General features: G+C 44.5%; 1 protein-coding gene and 1 non-coding gene across 11 annotated transcripts in view; one reads left to right on the top strand and one right to left on the bottom strand.

Moving 5' to 3' along the window:
- Lpp (LIM domain containing preferred translocation partner in lipoma) overlaps positions 1 to 20684 on the bottom strand; it is a 608013-nt gene that overhangs the window by 584709 nt on the left and 2620 nt on the right. The window lies entirely within an intron of this gene.
- On the top strand, positions 9918 to 9980 carry LOC115029601 (U7 small nuclear RNA). Its single transcript, XR_003835170.2, has one exon. It is a non-coding gene; the product is annotated as a U7 small nuclear RNA (small nuclear RNA).

Raw genomic sequence — 20684 nt, 5'->3', positions numbered from 1 at the left:
GCTTCTCAGCTGCTGTGACAAATCACTAACCAAAGACAACTGGAGAGGAAAAGATTTGCTACATCTCACAGACTAGACTTGGTCATTAGGAGAAGTCAGGGCAGGAGATAAAGCAGGAACCTGGAGGCCAGGACCATGGAGGAATGCTGCTAACTAGCTTGCACCAAGTTCATGGTCAGCCACTTTTCTTATATACTCCATGATGTCCAGGAAGGCATCATGCACAGTGGGCTGGACCCTCACGCATCAACCAGCACTCAAGAAACCTACTCACAGACATGCCCCCAGTCTGATGGAGGCAGTTCTTCAGCTGAGGCTCCTTCTTCCCAGGTGTCTCCAAACCTAAGTAGCCCAGGCACTCAGAAATCTGCCAAAGCCAGAATAGGTCTGAACCACCTAACTTCCTGCTACCTACCAACACAGTCTAGGACTCAGAACCAGAGATGCTTCTCATGGCTCCAGTCTATAGCAGCTGCCTCCACTATAGTGCCCAGATAATAGGACGTCACACTTCAAGGAGCCTTCCCTCTCTGGCAGCAGCTTTGCAATGGAAAAGATACTTCTGCTCTTGAGTTTGGAGCAAGCCTCTCCCTGGGCTGGGCCACCCACTCACCTGTCAGTGGAGCACCCCTAGGTCTGACTGCCAAGTTTTGGGTAAACAGGCCTTCTACCGGGATCCTTCTCTATCTGCACAATCCCATGTCAGTCGGGTACTCAGGAGCTGGTGATACTTCTCAAGCTGCAGAAACAGCTCAGCCATTAAAGAGCTAAGGCAAAGGGTGAAGATTCCTACCTCTCCCCACTTCCCATCCTACACACCTTGCTCACTGCTCTACTGTCTGGGGTCTATGTTTGCTCACTTCAGATTACAGGTCAGAGGGGTACTTAGCCAGGACCACACCTGAGCCTCATCCCAGCTCTCTTCATTCCTAATTTTGTGCAGATTGCATTAAATCCTAGCTGTGTTCTTCAGCTGCATCATCAGGAAACCACTCCTACAGAAGGAAGTGGATCAAAATATTAGAACTGACTTGCACAATAAGGGTAGGAACCTGCCTAGGCCTCTGTCTATACCCAGGAGAGGCCTTTGCTGTTAAGTTAGGAATTGCAAAACTAATTACTAATATTTTGACCCATAATCTCTGCTAGATAATCAACCTTTAGTCCAAACCCAAACCCAAATGCACACAAGTGGCCAGTAAGTACTGGGTAAATCCATGGAAACATCTAGCTGTAGAGAACCAAACAGAAGGGCCTGAAAAGACAAGTAGGCCAGGTAACATTAAGGAAGCTGACTTGACTCGGAGGCAGAGCTAGGTTCGGTATCACTGCCTGACTATTGGTGCTAACAGTAGGGCGTGGGCTAGAGTTAGCACTTATGGTTTGACTGTAACTGACCTGGCAAGCCAGTCCTTTCCACAAAACTTGAGTCTAGTCTCTCCATCTATTCATTTTTAATAACAAAAGGGGAGGGACCCGAAGCTTTAGTCAATCAGCAATTTCCATCAGCATTGGCAGTGTCCACTGCCTTGTTAAAAATCCAAATATATAAAATCCTAATTGTCTTGTTAAAGGCTCTGGGGAGGTGGAGAGCGCCCAGCAAGTCCACCTGTCACTGATGCACCTACTCTAGAGAGAACCTCTGGTAGAGAACAGCTCTAGCAGTGTCTGACACTTCTTTACATGGCTTGGCACACCACCACCCCCACACTCCCACACACACATGCACGTGCATACACACACACACACACGTACACAATCCCTTCACTCTGACTTTGGTCTGTCATGAATGTAAGTCAGCTGGGTAAGTCACCTGATCAAGTTTGACAGCTTCCTCCTGTGATTAATATGGAAGACCATAAGACAAGAGTCAGTGTCCTCCAGGGAACTTAATTCCATTTACCACCTCAGCGGTACATATTCTGTCACTACACTTAAAAAGAAAAATCAAAACATGAAGAAGAAGGATCAGCCTTTTAAACATGGGCATCAGGCACAATCTTTAGAAAATAAAAAAATAAAAAATAAATAAGCTGAAAGGGAGTTTATTCCTGGGATAAATCAATAAGGAATTATTCTAAAATCTTAAAAATAGGTCTTTGTGAACCAAGTGGTATTTTTTTTACTACAAACCCACTGGAATGAGCTAGAGCATTTGTTTTTTATGCCACAGATACATGCATAACAAATCATTTCTTGTTTGGTATCAAAACAATAAAATAATCCAAGTAGGAATTGGCAATGTACCCAGGTAAAGCTCACATTAGGGAGAAAGAGGCAGGAAGGTCAGGAGTTCAAGGCCAGATTTGGTTACATAATGAGTTCAAGGCCACCCTGGACTTCAGAACATCAAAAAATAAACAAAAAAAAAAAAAAAAAAAAGAATAGAACAATCCAAACAAAGCTTAAAAGTAAGATAATATACCACAAAAGTACTATGGACTGTTAAGTTCCTCAACTCTTGACCTAGTACCAAAAATTACATTGGAATAAATGAATGAGTGAATGAATGAATACCTTGCTATTGTGGTACTAGAAGATGTAGATATGAACAAGTTAAAACCCTAGCCTGAGAGAACTAGGTTTGCATTTAATACGAGCAACATTAAACCTACCTATCTATTCATGCATGCATGCTTCCATCCTTCAAGTATATACTGTCTATCTGCCCAACTCTGGACAGGAATGAACATTCTAAAGAATGGAAAAGCCCAAACTAAATCAGGCCAATGGGCAACTATAATAAACAAGAGACAGCACCCAGTGGTAACGAAAAAGGTCATAGGAGATAAGAAATGATTATTTCCTATGTAGAGTAGATACACAAGATCAGGACTCACTTCATAGAGATGGTATTATCATGCTGAACCCTGAAGAGCAGTTTGGGTTCAGAGGGGTGATGAAGGGGAATAGTACTCCAAGCCAAGGGCATGCTGGGACAAAAAAAAAAATGAGAGAAGGCGGGCATGTAAGTTCCCAAGTTGACCAGATCCATTCACCAGCAAGACAAGAAAGACACACAAAAGATTTGCTTCAGCTACAGCCCACCTCTGGCCCCACTCTCCTCTGCAGGACCCCTCCCTCTCATCCTGCTCACACTGAGGACGGTGCTGTGTACCTGCTGCCTGCTGAGGCTTTCTGGCTCCTGTGCCAAGGCTGCTGCCTCCTCCCTGCCTTCCCCTCGGTGCCAGTTAGTGCCCATCCGCAGGCTCCACCGCTCTTACTATGCCATGTCTTTACACTTCTGTTTTGTGTAATTTATAAAACACATACTGCCCACGAGTTTGTATTTTTAATTCCTGTAAGAAGTTTTGGGATCCAATTTGTGTGAAAATCAGGCTGCCACATAAGGTTGTATTGTATGATAAAAGCCTCCAGGAATAAAACAGACAGTACATGCTGCTTATCAGCATCTCAAATGCTGGTTCCACTCCGCGTAGTACACTTCCTTATGAATGGGCACTCCTGGTTTTCTCATCAACTTCCTCCAGTCGTCTTGAATTAAATTCCAGGGGTGATTCCCACTTTTCAGGGCTTCTCTTGCAATTATGTCTAGAGATCTTAATGGGTTCTGAGCTGTTGCTGATATACACAGCTCACAAGGTAAAATTGTTATATTATGTGGGTCAATCTTTTAAGGCATTGAAGGTCACTTTGCCTGCTTCAAAGATTAGGAGGAAGAGGGTAAAGAGCCTGAATCCAAATGCAGATTTCTGGGAAGTTTGGGGTGTTGCTCACTCCTTCTTTCAATAGCAGGACTCAAGGAATGCCTAGGACCGGTTCTGGCCTCCGCTAGGGTCTGCCTCTTCCCTCTGAAGGTAAGGGGATGGGCACGGGCTGCCTTCCCAGACTCCCTTCAAGGAGAAAGGCGGGAGCAGGAGGAAAACTAGGTCCCAATCCACTGCATCCTTGGCCAGCCCACTTTACTCGATCAGCATCACAGGCTGTACCAGACTTTCCGGCAAAGAATCTTCTTTTGAATAGTAAAGAAAATGAGACCGCTCTTGCCTTGGGACAGATGAGAACTACATGTACCACGGTACCCTGACTGGATCTTGGGCAGGAAGAAGAAATTCGTGCAGAACCTGGTGAAGTCAACACAGAGCGAGTATAGAATGTGGTTCACAGGAGAGTACCGCTGTCAACCTCTTAGATTTGACAAATACCCAATACCAACGTGGGATGTCAAAACTGTGGAATACCGAGAAAAGTGTGAGGAAATGCTCTCTATAAAGCTCACAGTTTTCCTATCCACAAAATTGTAAGTTTATTTGCTGAGAGAACAATAACGACAGAAGATTCCCCCATTCACCTAGGTAGGCTGTCATCTTTTCCAAATCACTGTAGTGTAATGTCACGGGGACAAGGCATAACAACAGTGCCTAACACCCATGAATTCCTTTATTCAGCCAACAGTGTGAGACACAGTTTCCGATTCTCATTCTGTGGATATAAGAACAGAGACCTAAAGAGACAAAGTAGCGACCTGAGGCATTTGTAAAGAGCCAGATGCAAATCTAGGCGGATTAGTTCAGGAAACCCCTGCTTCTCCACACTGCATATTTAGACCAATGTTTTCCAAATATTTCCAGAGTTTCTAAATAGCTGGCCTATCTAGATCTAACAAAAAACAACAACAACAAAATCATCACAAGAACTGAAATGTGACTACTGCTTCCTAAGGTAAATTCTGAAAATCTCTACTGGAGAACCAGACCTTACTGCATTATGAATGGCCTTTCACACCTAAGCACAGCCCTGCACCTGGCCTGAACCCTGACTTTTCTGGCACATTGTTCTAGAAACCTTGTATTTGAGTTCACAGCATGACCTCCACCCTGCCACCTGATGGTACTGCATTCCTGAAGTGTCAGCTCTAGAAGGGGGTGAAATATGGTTTGATCTTACCAGGTTTGCAATGCTAACTATTTAAGAGTCAAAGGTGCACGCATAGTACAGTAGTGCATGCCTTAATCCCAGCACTCAAAAGAGGCAAATGTGAGGAGATCCGTGGAATTGGAGGCCAGCCTTGTCTATGAAGTCAGTTACAGAACAGTCAAGGCTACATAGAAACCCAGGTGGGAGAGGGAAACAGCCATAGGACGCTGGAGCACCTAACAATATCTTGATAAATCTGAAAAAGAAAAACTTTCTCCTTACCTCCACTATGAGATACTTAAGGCACAAGAGCAGCCTCCCTCACTGAACAATGGTGCTCAATAAATAATGGTTCTGAAGAACCGATAATCCCTCAGAAAGATCAGTGGCTGGCCACATCCTAAACCTCCTCCAGTCTGCCCCAAAATTGCAGCCATTTGTCTTCGCAAGGTTCCCAAACAGATACCATCCACATAGAGAAGCCGGAGAAAGGAACAAAAAGACAGAAAGAGTGGAAGACAAGAAAAGTCACGGCTGGTGACTAAAAAGCAATGTAAAGAAACAAATCTAGAAGCTGGAGTGCCTCACTGCAGAGTGGAATCCATGAAATGTCCACCTACCATGTGTGGGCATGCAGCTATGCTCACTACACAGGTTTCCTCAGAATGCTGATAAACAATGCAGGTTTACTGCAGCCTGACTTAGTAGATGTTAAAACCCAGCAATTTTTTACTTGAAATCTGCCCTTTCAACTTATACCAGACTTCAACACGTCGTGCCTAATGCTGACATCTCACTGATAGGTAAACAGACTAGGATAAGGGAATATTCATGCCCCAAAATAGAATGAGGGGGGAAAAAAGTCTCCTAGTCCCACCTTCTATACCTGTTTCTACACAGAAGTAGAAACGAGAAGAGTATTATGGAGACTGAGCAAATGCATCCTGGGCCACACCTTCAGAGCTGTGGTGGATCACATTCTGTAGATTATCTGGGTACCACCTAGCACTCCCCATCCGCTGGCTTCTACTAGAAAGAACACTGGTAGGATTACTGTGGTGACGTGTAAGGCAGAACACAGGAAAGAATAGCTGCACTCAAATAAAAAATGATCACACAAATAAAACCCTGAAAGAGTAGATGATTCAACAGAGTAAGAAAAGCTGGGGAGGACGGAAAGATGGGGAAGTGCTACGTAACAGAATAAATGCAAAGTGACCTAGAATAGAGACGCTGCCCACCAAGGAGTCAAGACTGATGCTCCAGCCAGGTTGCAGATTCTCAAGGATGAGACCTGGCCCAGGCAGGGCATCAGAATACCTTGCAGAAGACATGGAGATCACTTTTGCAGATGGCAGTTGCTCCGTTGGAACAAAACCCGAAGCAGAGAGTTAGGTCCCAAATAGTTTCCTGCCTGCCTCTTTGCCTCCCAGATTCAAGCTATGATAAGAACTAACCTAAGGTATGTCACTGCCTTAGAGATCGCTATCCAGGCAGCTTGATGGTAATTTGGCTCCCTGTAAGTTACTCTACTTACACAATCTTTGTAAGACCCACCTCTCACCATGAAGAAAATCCAACCATAGTTCACGCCAGCATCAGTACTGCCTCTGAAGTCAGACATCATCGAGCACAGGACATCTGATCCTCCATCACAGCTACAGGAGTGAAGGCACACTCCTCCTTGGCTAGGAGAGCTGGGAGACAGGTACCATAACCCAAAGCAGCTTTACTAAGGCAAACTAAATCGCTGTAGTACAACCAATTTAAGCTTATTCCCCAATAGCTTACAAAGAAATGAGACCCAGACTATGGTTTTTGTTTTTGTGTTTGTTTTTTGGCTTTGACAATTACTGGGGAGTAATCCCTAATCTACTCTGCTTACTGCTGGCCTGGCTACCTCTCCAGCTGTGTACCCAGACGTGCTGTTTCTCCTAGCCATGTGCTCATGGCCCCCTTACGGTGGCGTCCTCTCTCTCCCGCTTCCTCTTCTTCCTGCTCCTCTCCCTGGTCGTCCCTCCTTCCAACAGGTCACTCCAAACCCACCTATCTCTAATCCCTTCAATAATTGGCTATCACCAATTTAATTTAACCAATAGTTTCAAATCAAGGAACAAGGTTTGCGCACAACAAAAGCTTGTAAACATGAGAAGTCACTCATAGGCCTAGATCTTGCCAATAGCTGGGCAGAAGAGACATAAGCAGGTTTTAGGGCTCCCGGGTCTGGGGACTGGGGTGGGGTGGGGAGGGTTGAAGGAGACCATGAGAGAGGAAGAGGAGAAGCCACCATGGGTTCACTAAGTTCATGAAACCGTGGCCCTGAGGGCTGGCCAATTGGAGTTAAGAGCAGACCAGATAAAACATAGCATAGTAAGTAATAACTCGGGGTTATCTATAGGAAAGTAGATTCTAATAACATAGAGGGTAGGTTTCTTCCCAGCTCTTGTGCTGATTAGGGCAAATTGTGAATGTAAAGGTTATGTGTGTCTTGTATCCAGAAACTAAATGGCCAGAGGCAGAGTAGAAACCCCAGATTGGGATTAAATAACTTCTATAACAAAACATCAATTCTACAGAATATTCTGAGTGGGGAAGGGGCAAGGGGAGAGTTTCCCTGGGAAACAATCATCTGGCAAGGTTACTAAAGTTCAGAAAAGGTCAGGGTAAAGATAACCACTTTACTTAACTTGGACTTTCTCATATTGCTTTCAGAGAACAGTTTAGTAGTTTGGCAAACACAGACACAAAGATTCACAGCATTCATCCTAAGATGCCTTCTTATGCCGCGTCTCCCACTCTAGGCTGTATATCCTCCTAAGGACAGACGCCTGTCTGGATGCCCCTGAGTACCCAGCAAGGGGCCCTATTCACTACCACCCATACATGTTTCCTGAATGAACTAAACCAGCTCCTCTAAAGAAAACCAAAAATGTCAAGACGACCTTCACTGTTTCTTCCTTTAGTGTTTAAAAAGAATGGTTCACACAGAGGAGGCACTTGGTAATCCTTGAAAAGGAGAGTGGAAAGGCATCAAATGGAAAAGTTTCTAAGCCTTATGTCAAACCAGAAGTTCCCAGAAAGACCCCTGCCTTGTCTCAACCAAAAGAAAATGAAAAACAAGAAAAGGAAAGGCACGAGAACATCAAGTGCCCTTCAGGGGCAGCTGGGGCAAGAGGTGGGCAAAGGAGCACAAGGAGACAGAGAGGGATAACCAAGACCTTTCTGTATCTAATTTAGACTTAATAAGATAGTTTGCTGAATGTTAATTAAATACTCAGTGGTTGTTACTAACTGTGGTGATTAACTTAATTTTGAATTAAATAAGCAATAAATGCTTAACTGAAGTTCTATTAAATTTCATCCAGCAAGTGAGGAATATGAGGCTCTTAATTGAGTTTAAACAAGATAGTTATGGCAAGTTAGTTGAATTTTTATTACCTGAAGATAACTGCCTTATTAAATCTAAATTGACTATTTTATTTAGTGGGAAAATATGTCATCGGTCCTTCCAATTCACCAAAAACATGCCCAAATGGGTTCACAATTAATCCAACCTACTTGGATTCTAATCCTTCTGTTTGTGGTTCTGTTTTACTATGTACTTTATTCATTTAGGAATGAATGTGACAACACACAAAATCGCAGCACTCAGGAGGTTGAGACAGGAGAATCACAAGTTCAAGATCAGCCCAGCTACATAAGAAAACCCTGTCAAAACAAAACAAAACAAAAAGAATGGGCACACATCAAAGCACACAGGGTCTAGGGAGGAATTACATACAAGATTGAAAATGAGGATATGGACTCTTTCTGTTTTCCTAACGTAGATATAACTTGGTGATAAATTTACTATCATAATACTGAAGTCTCCAGTGTCTCCTGCTTTACTGATACAGTAACCTCTATAATAATCACTGTTCAAGGGTTAGGAGAGAAACTCAGTGCTAAAGCACTTGTCTAGTAAACACAAAATACTAGGTTTGATCCCAAGTAACACCAAAAAGAAAGAAAAAAAGGAAGGAAGGAAGGAAGGGAGGGAGGGAGGGAAGGAGGGAGGGAAAAAAGGTTCATGCCAAATCCACATGACCATGTGGAAGGGACATAGTGACATGGTTCCTGCCCCTGGAACAGAGCCAGCAGGGTGTGAGCCTCTGTGAGTGTTGACAGTTGCCAGGCATGATGTTTGTTTGTGTAATGTATATGTGTATGTATATGTGCATGTGTATATATTTTACTTCATGTTCCTCCTTCAGAAAATATTCTCCCCACCAAGGTTATCAGGAAAATAGTCTCCCTGCCAAGGTTATCTGAGAATGTCCTCTCTGCCAAGGTTAATGTCTCCACGTCTCTGGACTCCAGAGACAGCATGAATCCAGGAGGCAACAGCGTGTTTATGTCCTTAGCAGAGATGCTAAAGGCTGTGACCTTCAGGACAGCCTGGAAGAATGTGGGAAAGAACTCTGAAAACATGAGTTCAAAAATATATAAACAGAATCTCTCAACTATGCAAACTATAAAGATGCAATATAAATTATATGAGGGGCTTCACAGATCTAAAAGAACAGAGGCAGCTGCACTATAAGCCGGATTGTCAGAAAGATACTAAGAAAGGAGATAAAGAGATTAGGGAGTGGTGGTTGCAGGGCAAGAGCCTACCCAGCTAAGTTTATTCTTTTTTGCTTACAAAGGCAGGAAGATTCCTGAGTTCAAGGTCAGCCTGGGACAGAGCTAGTTGAGGCCCACACATGGTGGGAATGGTGATCTCAGAGATGGTTCCCACCCAGGTAGCTTACTGTTGGTGCTTACAAGGCAGGCACATTTCTGGATTCATTTGCCATGTTTTAAAACATATACTTTTTGTCTTTTTCTAAGATTTAAGGGGCTATGGTTGTAAAATGCTAATTCATGGAATAATCAAAGGGAGTAAAGGATTGAATTGATATGTAAATAAAAGAATGGGCTTTGGTTTGCATGGGATGAGCTACCAGAGCAGTTCTATTTTTTCCTAGCAAGAGATGAGCTGTCTGGAGATCTCTGGAGAGTAAACACAGCTCTTTTAGAATTTTTCTAGCAGGATTTCTGACTTTGGTCAAAAATATCAAAGGATTTTTTTTTTTCTAACAGCTTTTCTGACTTTGGTTGGAAAACTCATGAGCTATCCAGAGAGCTTTTAGAATTGTTTCTAGCATGAGAGAATTGTCTCTAGCAGAGAGCTGTCTAGGGAGCCATCTCAAGCAGACTACAAGGCTGTTAACTTGCACCCCATCATTTGACTTCAAGTCATTTATTTTGCTTCTCCCAAACACCCCTGTCCCTCAGGACCCCTGAGGCTGGTTCTTGGTATGTTCTGGCATATTTTCCCAGAAGTTAAAAAGAAGAGAAGAGAAGAGAAGAGAAGAGAAGAGAAGAGAAGAGAAGAGAAGAGAAGAGAAGAGAAGAGAAGAGAAGAGAAGAGAGAAAACCATCAGAATTGTAGAACACTCTACCCTTCCTGAACACTCTCCACACCAGTTGAATTTTTGCTGTAATATTCCAGTCTAAACTGTCAATGTTCTTCAAAGATTAGAGTCATTATCTCCCAAAGAACCCATACATATTCTGACTGAACAGGCTTCCAGGGGTCTCTACAAGATAACAAAGGGATGATATCTTCCTTAAGAATCGTTCGCCACCCTTTATGGCAGCTGGAGTGAGAATGGATCCCATTGGTCCACATGTTTGAATGCTTGATCCCCATTTGACAAACCATTTGGGAAGGACTAGAAGGTGTGGCACTCCTGGGAAAGATGTGACTTGCTGAAGATGTGTCACTGAGGATAGGCTTTGACATTTCAAAAGATCATGCCAGGCTCAATGTCCCTCTGAGACTTGTGGCTCAGATGTGAGCTCTCAGGTACTTCTCCAGCACCATGTCTGCTACCATGCTCCCCACCATAATGTTCAGAGACTAGCCCTCTGAAACTGTAAGCAAGTCCCCAATTAGATGTATTCTTTTATTAGTTGCCTTGGCCATGATGTCTCTTCATAGCAATAGAACAGTGACTAACACACCTTTCTAAGACCCTGGGCAGAGGAAAACAAGGTCACATCAGAGGTATGCTGACACCCACCACCCACACAGCCTCTCTGCTATGCAGTCCACTCCCTCAAATCCAATTTTTCCCAGATATCATATGGTTATTCACCTAAATGTCTCTGTCCATGTGACTGCCCTCTATACCTACCTCCCCAGCTCACTAAACTCCCAGTCAGACTTCAATGCTCAGTCAAATATAACCTTTCCAGCTGTAGAGCCTCCCTGTAAAGGACCCTAGAGTTTGTCACTAGCAAATCACAGCCATTATTATCTACACAAAATAGTACTCTTTCCTCTAACATGGGGTCTAACTTCCTGTAGCCCAGGCTGACATAGAACTCAGTATCTTTCTGCCATAGCCTCCCTTGTACATACTGTCTTGACAACTTATTTGACCACCTAGAGGTAGGGGCTCACCCAGCACTCGGGCTTTCAACTTCCTAAGCCATGGTAGCATTCATTGTGCTTGATAGTTTTTGTCAACACAAACCTAGACAGACATACCTGCGAATAAGAAACTTTAACTAAAACAGCATCTTTAAGGTTTTCCTGTAGGCAAGTCTATGGTGCATTTTCTTGAAAGGTGGTTGATATAGGTGGGTACATTAACACCAGGGAAGGGTCACCCCTACCAGGTGGTTCTGAGTTGCATTAGAAAGCAGACTGAGCAAGCCAGTAAGCAACATTCCTCCATGGCTTCTGCCTCAGTTCCTGCCTCAAATTCCTGCCCTGCCTGCCCTCAGTGATGGACCATGACATGGAAGTATGAGCTAAAAAATCTCTTTCCTCCCCTAGCTGCTTTTGGCCATGGTGTCTCATCACAGCAACTAAGATATTCATATATTTGTAAGGCCACCACAAGCTGTTGAATATATAAATGGGCTGACTTGATTCAGGGTAACACTGACTAACAATATCAGTCCTCTCAAGTGAATTGGTTAACCTCCAGATAAGAAAACAAAACAAAACAAAACAAAAAGACTTTTAGGGTAGACATGACAAAGTACTGGAAGGCTGACCTCCTTTTCACCTCAATCTAAGAAAAGGTACCACTTACCTGCCTGGCCACCGCAGTTTACCTTTCCCATGAGTCAGAGAACACCCTGCCCTCTGGGTGGCTACACCTTACCATAGTCCCTGAAAGTGATTCCTTTTCACACCAAACAAGACAGAAGGTCCAGGTGCCAACAAAATTGTTTTCTTCCTGGATGGTACACAAGGCGGAACTTAGTGGGAATTCATTAGAAACCACCAGTGTGGGTAACACTGTGAGCGCCTGGCTCTTTATGCATTACCGCTCTGAGCTCCCACAGTTATAGTTAGAGATCATTATCAAGATGGGCCACAGCATGGAAAATAACAGATCCAGGAACCCAGCTAAAGTACACAGAGACAATCAATCTTTCCCAACTCTTAGTAGCGAGAGCAATTTCAGCCGCCTGTCGCATCTAGGCCTAAGCCTCCCCATCCTCCAATGTCTCAACAAGCCCAGGCACTCCCAGCAAGCCCCTGCAGAAGCCCCAGCTCTGCGGGCCTCTCCTGTGCCCCTCAATGCTTTTTCGCAGACTCTAGGTAACATGCTTTATCCATCCGAATAAACCAAGTGGTTACAATCTTGACATCCAGCAGCTGGGTCATTCAAGTCACTTGCAATGCCTCCTTCAGTCTTCACATGGAGGACCTGTAAGTGAGCCGTCCTTCAGATCAGAGGACTGCTGAGAAGAAAAGGGAACAAGGGCATACATAGGCAGAAACAAGACAGACCAAAATGATGGCTGCTTCACGCAGGAGGTAGCAGTAGATCGGCTTTTCATTTCATTACCATTTATTCACTTGCTTGCTCACTCACTTATTGGGTTGTGTGCACACACATGCTTGCAGGTCACAGCACACAGGCTTAGAGAGGTCAGAGCAAGTGTTTTACCTGATGAATCATCTCACGAGCCCACTGTAAATAGATGTGTTATTATGTAAAGAAATCAAGGCTAAAGCCTTACATTTAGAAGTCTTTTAATATTGGGGGGGGGGGCGTTTTCTAGCAAGGCCAGGTAACACCAGGCTATAATCTCGGCTCAGAAAGCATTTCATATGCACCTTACTATTCCCCGCTCTGTCCCAAAGCTCTCTGCAAAATGGTACTGAACTGCTGGCTACCAGACTGAGCAACCAAGGTACACAGGGCGCAGCTTCAGCAGGAAAAGGTCCACTCTGAGAGTGCTGAGACACCAAAGGTCAGAGTCTGGCCTGGCCTTACCCCTGCAGTTTGCCTATCACATTAGATTCTGTGGAAAGCCTGGCTCTACCCTTCAGTTGTAGCTTTCTATTTCACTTACTGAAAGCTATACTGGAGAGAGGCAAGGCCATTTCACAGTCAATAGCTATGGGAGAAAATCCTATGGCTAGAAAGATACAAACATAACAGCAGCAACAACAACAAACAAACAAACAAACAAAAACCCCAGTCATGGTGGAAGGAGAAACAGTACCCAGCTGTTCCCTGAACATTCTGCACAGCTGGAAATGCGCGAGAACGCCCCGAAGCTCTCACTAGCTTAAAAAACACATTCCTCCTAACAATGGTGTTCTTGCTAGAGGTCCCAGAGCCATGCCCGGAGGAAGTCCCCCTATTAAATGGTACAAGCTGAACTGGATCATAGAGGTGATGACATCTAAATGTCATCTCTTCACATCAGGGAGAGTGTCACCACAGGTGCCAGATCCATGCTGGGCACTCTGAACTGAACATACCTGTATATCTCGGCACCACACAGAGATGAAGGTTCTCACAAACATCTGCAAAGTGAGATACACAGACGCACCACTGTTGCTCATGAAGCACTGTCACAGGAATTCCTCTCATCTTTACACGTGCATCCTGATTTATCATATGATTTGAAATTCATTACTTTGAAAGTAATGAATTATAAAGTATATATGTATATACACACAAATATATATACATGTGTGTATATACACACATATATATGTGTATGTGCATATATATATATATCATTACTTTGAATGTAGTTGAAGCTCAGGAGTGTTCCAGAACTGACCTGAGATCACTGAACCTATGAGTGACTCAAAGGTACATTTTGCTTTCCTACAACAAAAGCCTCTGGTGATGGCACTGTCAAAATGACAGCCTACTAAAACCCAGACCTTTGGGCTCAACAGTCACATCGTCACCTTCCAGTGACCTCTTCAAAAACCCACACAGGCAGTTAATGATGCTATAAGTCACAGTGACATTACTGTTTCCTGCCTGTGACTCTGAAGCAAGGCTGTTCCCGACAACCATCTCATGTTCACATGAAAACCTTAAGGAGCAAAACAGAAATCTTGGACTTCCCTCCGACACTCAAAGCCTGTGCCTCCATGGGAAGTTTTCCTCACATGTGACTTCTTGCCCACTCTCTGCCAGAAAAACAGATCTTACCAATACATCTCTTGAGTTGCAACTAAGAACTAAGTAATAAGAAATGATTATAAAATGCATTTCCCACATAACAAGTGCTACTCAAGGCAAAGAAATACTAATGGGTGTAGAGAGCTGAGTCCTGATATACAGGTTTAAAGAGACAAGGAAAAGTCAGCTCTGAGTGCTGGTCCCCACATTTAATCTCAGCACTAGGGAGACAGAGACAAGAGAATACCTGAAAGTTGGAGACCTGGCTGGCCCATATACAGTCAGCTACGGCTACATAATGAGACACTGTCTAAAAGAATAGAATAGAACAGAACAGAACAGACTAGAGTAAAACGTGAATAATGAGGAATGGTGACAAGGGTTGTCTCAAGAATTGTGAAAGCTAGCAAAGATTAAGGAGTCTGCTTCCTGTGAGCCGTAACAGGCATCAGCAGCACTTATAAATCCCAAGCCACACTGACTGTAACTGAACCACCACCTTAATCATAATGTTTTCAAAGTTCCAAGTAAAAGTTTCGCACCTGAGACACAATGATCTCCATGTACCCCACCCCTGGGTATTCTTGGTCCCCTATAGAACAAACTGTAGCAAACCTTGGAGGAAAGGCCTACCTGGGAACAAGGGCCAGGGGCTACTGCGAAAACCTGCGCCTTTCCTGTTTCCTCATCTGTGAAGTCAGTTTTTCTCAGCCAAGACTGAGTCAGTCAGTCTCAGTCTCTCTCTCTCTCTCTCTCTCTCTCTCTCTCTCTCTCTCTCTCTCAGTGCCCCCCCTCTCCCTCCCTCTCTCCCTTCCTCCCTCCCTCCTGGGCTGGTCCCAGATGCTAGTCTTGACCTGCCACCACTATGCCACCAGAGCTGCCTAGAGCACAGATCCAACCACCTATAACCTTCCGCTCACATTATAGACGTTACCATCTATGCTTCCCTGGCCAGTTCCACCGCTCACGGTGATCTATAAACACACTTGTATATTGCTCCACACACAGGTCTCAGGCTTGGGTACGCATTTTAAGAACCCCTTTGCCTATGAGCCAAAAGCACCAGCTGCCAAGCCTAAGTTCAAATCCTGTGCACACACCAGAAGGTAAGAATCAACTCTCCCTAGCTGCCCTCTGCCCTCTGCCCTACACGCCAATGTAAATAATAAAAAGTCTAAATTCCCCTGCCTGCCAAATATTTTTTTCTATTAGGAGAGTGCCTATCCATTCATCAGCACAAAGGTCTTCTTCACTACAGTCTTCAGCGGGATTCCAGGTGAGCAGCCATGCTAACTTAGCTGTTCCTTCTGGCTGTTTTCTCACTTCCCTGGGTCCTGAGCCTGCTTTGGTCTACACTCGAAAGCACAGAGTATCTTGGTTTTCCTTGTAAGTCAGCATGCAATGCAGGGTGAGCACTTCTGCCTCCCACGTGGTAATCACACAGAACCAGTGTATTGAACTTAATCTAAGACATAAGTTATTTACTCTCATACCTAGCATGGAGTAGATAGGGTTAAATAAGAAGAAAAAAAAAAGCCCTAGAAGTTCCTTCATGGCACAAAGTGGATCTCTGCCCATGAGAATAAGGTTTGCAAAAGCCTGAGTCTATGATGTCAGGTGGGAAAACAGAGGTATACATTCAAAAGGCAGAGGCACATTCAAGGACAACCAACCACCTGGATGCATGAGAAGAGGAACTGGCTGTAACAATCCTTTATCGTGGCTCATCCTGCAAGTCCCACTTATTCCCAGACCTTAGGCTTCACCCTTAGCCCTGACCGACCGGTGAGTGTCATCTGTAGCAGGTACAGACAATAATTAATTCAGTCCCAGGTCTCTGCATGCTCCAGGCTCTAGAGCACTGGTCCTTCCCTGTGTCTACATCCTGTGGTTGCAGTAAACAATGTTGCCCCCTCTTCAGGCCGGAAATCTTTCCAGAGTAGCTCTCACAAGCCAGGCACTCTTCCAGGCATTATGAACGCCCCCATTTTCACTGCAGACATCCTTGCAAACCTCAGCAGCTTTGCCTCTTGCTGAGGATTGAGCCCAGAGTCTGACAAACTGCTCCGCAAGTGCTCTACCACTGAGTTACATCTACAGTCCAGGAAGAACAGTTCAAAGCAATGGTTCTCAACCTGTGGGTCATGACCCCTTTGGAGATCCAACAATGACTTCACAGGGGTTGCCTAAGACCATCTGCATTCTCAGGTATTTACGTTACAATTCAACCAGTAGGAAAATTATGGTTATGATGTAGCATTGAAAATAAATTTATGTTTGGGGATCACTTCAACAGGAGGAGCTTATTAAAGAGTCCCAGCGTTAGGAAGGTTGGGAACCACTCATTTAAGGTAAAGAAGAGATCTAGTCCTAGTGGCAAACCCCTGTAATCATAGCACCTGAGAGGTCAAGGCAGAAGGTTTAAGAGTTCAAGACCATCTTCAGCTACATAGTGAGTTCAAAGGCCAACCTGCCTCAGAACGGAGGGAGAAAAGCAACCCTGTCCTATGAAGTGGCTATCATTACATTATAAACACTGCTGACTTAGCTAACAGCTACTTCAGAATATTAGAGACAAGAGGGACTCAAAATGAAAACAAAACAAGTTTTACTCATTGTGCCAGATGCCCTGTCAGGGGCACGGGAGCAGGTATCTGTCTCCCTTCCACAAATGATAAATAAGAAACAGCTCACAGGAGCCTGTAGTGGTTAATAGTCAACTAGGTAGATCTAGGAAATCTAGGACAAAGCCTCAGCTAGCTCAGACCTGTGAGGAATTATCTTCATCGGGTTCACTGAGGTAGAAAGCCTAGCCACCACAATCTTCAGGACCACTGAATATGCTGGGATCCTAGATTGAACAAATTGAAGAAAGCCAGCCTACCGCAAGAATCCGTCTCTCTCCTCTCTGCCTACTAAATGTGAATGCAATGGGACCAGTTGTCCCGAGCTCCTGTCTCTGTGTGTTTATTTATCCACAATAAAACACTTTCTTCAGCTGCTCTGGTCGGGGTATTTTACCGCTACAGCCACAGGACTTTTATCTCTTGAGCCATAAAACATAAACTGTGTACATGAGGCAGAAAGGTGACAGAGGGGAACATAGCTGATTCCTTTCATTCAAGAGACAGAAAGATTTATGAAGGGTCATAGCTCATGGAAGGGCAACAGGAAGGATACCTTTTATCATCAGAGGACACCCAGGATCCCCTAGGGGTCCATAACGTCTGGGAAATGACAGAAAACCAGTCTCCCCAATATTTCAGCACTTTCTTACTGTCCCAATACCTCTCTACTGGGTAATGGAATCCAGAGCACTCTAAGAGAATAGGAGGGAAGGTACACTGGAAGGAGCATTCACTTGCTGGCTCCATTCCCACACAGTCTGGCTATGTAGAAGGCATGGTGGTGTGCTAGCAGAAGGGAAGGAACATCAGCATGGACCCAAGAAGCCACTTTCCCAGCTTCATCCCCAGGTGAATGCATGCACACTGAAAATACTATGTATGGATCGCAAGTTTTCTTGGTTAGGGACACAGATAATAGTGCCCAGTGAGGACGCCACAAGCCAGGCAAGTGCTCAGAACTAACCATGCCACTTAGCTCTGCAACCTTATCTCACCAAATTCACTTTCTCATCTGTAAAATGAGAACGATGTTCATCACACCAGGCCAATTTTCATTCTTATAACTTAATAACACCCAACCCTGGGGACCATTATGAAGAAAGGAGGCTTCCTTAACTCAGGGATCCTAGAAACTCAAATCTTATCACCAATATCACGTCTGCTCTGGTGAAGGCCTGGAGGATGGCACCAAAAAAGGAATGGGAGCGTCCACAGGAGAAAAGTCACATCACCCAACAGGAAAGAGCCAATCAGAAGTCGGGCTGACAGTTCCATAACTGTTCAAGTTGGGTTTCAAGAAAATCCCTTCAAAAGACACTCCCATAACGATCAAAGACCAATCCTCTAGACCTCACCTCTAAGGCTCCCACCATGTGTACATACACGGGGACCAAGCCTTCAACAGAGTCCTCGAGAGACAAACTGCACCCAAACCACAGCAACCGTGAATCCTACTTTAGGGAACCAGTGTGGTAATTACTTGAGCATATGCTAGGCATTCAAAACTTCAAAACTGCTTTGCTCCCTAGAAAGGCTAGGAAGATAAGCATCCTCCAGTCTCAGCTTTATAGCTATCTTCTATGCCTTACTGCCTTTTCCTTTAGCCCTCAGCTAGTGACCAATCTCACTCCTAGGATCTATAGTAGGTACATATTAGCTGTTTCTTCCAAGCCTTGGGCCAACTACAGCAAACACCCCAACATACTTCCCAATGTTCCTCCCCCCTCCCCCCACCCCATCACTGGAACATTCTGTGTTCACATGTACTTCCAGGCCAACTGATGTCTACCCAAGTTCAACCTTCTGCACATGCAGAAGCAACAAACACTTTCCCTCCCTCTCCCTCTCTCTCACCTCTAAAGAGTTTAGTTAGGCCAAGTACTGCATTCCAAAGCCATATTCCAGGAAATGTCTCCACCCACCAATGCACACATCTACCTCTGAGGGCCTCCTGACTGTGCTGGGTCAAAGTCTCAAATTCACTCATACACTTATATGAAAAGCCATCCTGTGGTGCCTTCTTCCTCAACATCATATGCTCAATCTCCCAGAGAAGGTTCCAGAGGCCCCACCCAGCCTTGTTCTCCTATGAACCATGAACCTCAATATGATTAATGGCCCCCACAGCTGCCAGACAAATATAAAGTATACTTTGGGGGTGGGGGAGGGGAACAGTCCTCCCTTTCAGAGCAGGCAAAAGGGCTCAGTAGGCAAAGGCGCTTGCAGTACAAACATGGTGCTCTGAGTTTCTGGAACCCACCAGACTCCACAAAGTTGTTCTCTAACCTCCACAAACATGCTGACCCTTTAAGACACAGCGGAACTGGAGCAGCCTATTCTGCACACCTGCACAGCAGCTCCTTTGTCTGCTCGCTCCATCTAAGGCCTTACTTCCTGAATTGATGTTTCTTAGTCCTGGAGATTCAATTCAGACGGGACCGTATATGGTGGCTAACTTTCTGAGGCTGGTCATTTCCGGCCTACTGAGTAGCCAAAAGACCTGACCACACCCTCCACGTTCCTCCGCATCCATGCACACCTGGTGCTCCTCCCACACAGGAAGAAAGGCCTCCTCTTGTACTCCCAGTAGCAGAAAGACTCAGTGTCTTGGGTCTACAAGGAGCAGGCTTGAGACTCAGTTTCTCCAGTGAGCCTTCTTTCTGCACCTCCAGCCTCTGGTTTAACAAGTTACCCCTTGGTTTCTTCTCAGGCCTTACAAGCTACACTGTCCTTGGCTTAACCGCTCCCATCACCTCAGCCCTATAAGCCATAGTTCTGAAATCAAATCTAACCCAATTAAGCCATATTAGCTCCACAGCCGGGATACACACGCCCATCAAGAGCTCCAAGCTCGGAATTAACAGTTATGTGTACACCTCAAATTAGCTCTGAAGCCTCAGTTAAAAGGTTAAAGTGGAGATGGCCCTGTCACCAGGCTTATTTCTCAGATTCACCTAGAATATTTGATAGAAACGTATCTTTATAAAATGCAAAAGTATTACACATTCGTAAAAGACCTGACAACCACATTTTTACCAAATTTAAAACTGTGACTATATGATGTGTATTGTTACCAACTTTAGAATAAAAACTTGTTCAATTAGGATACATTTTTAATTAAAAGGCAATCACATTTCTCTCTCTCTCTCTCTCTCTCTCTCTCTCTCTCTCTCTCTCTCTCTCTCTCTCTCTCTCTCTCTCTCTCTCTGTTTTCTCGAGACAGGGTTTCTCTGTATAGCCATGGCTGTCCTGGAACTCACTTCATAGACCAGGCTGGCCTCGAACTCAGAAATCCACCTGCTTCTGCCTGCTTCTGCCTGCTGGGATTAAAGGCCTACGCCGCCACACCCGGCGGCAATCACATTTCAATGGTATAAAGACATGGAAAAAAAAAGTGTATTTGAGAACTTATTTAATAAGATCGGTCTCAATAAAATTAAGAACCTATACGTAATAAAATATATTTTAAAAATTTAAAAAATTTAAAAAAAAAGAACCTGCCATAGAATTTTTATATTTGACAGTGGTGGCACGTAAAAGGTCTTCAGCAACACATGCCAAGCAAATGAAACAACAGCCCACGATCATTTTCTCAAGCCAAATTATCACCTCCCCTTGAAACCGGGCAGCAGGAGGCTGCTTCTCGATGCCAGCTCTCGAAATCATGTTCCTGCCTGCTCAAAACCCTCAAAAG

This window comes from Mus caroli, unplaced genomic scaffold (assembly GCF_978045245.1).
Source record: "Mus caroli unplaced genomic scaffold, Mus_caroli_1 scaffold_17, whole genome shotgun sequence".
NCBI classification, from domain to species: domain Eukaryota; kingdom Metazoa; phylum Chordata; class Mammalia; order Rodentia; family Muridae; genus Mus; species Mus caroli.
The sequence above is the reverse complement of the archived record's forward strand: the minus strand, read 5'-3'. Positions and strand labels throughout refer to the sequence as shown.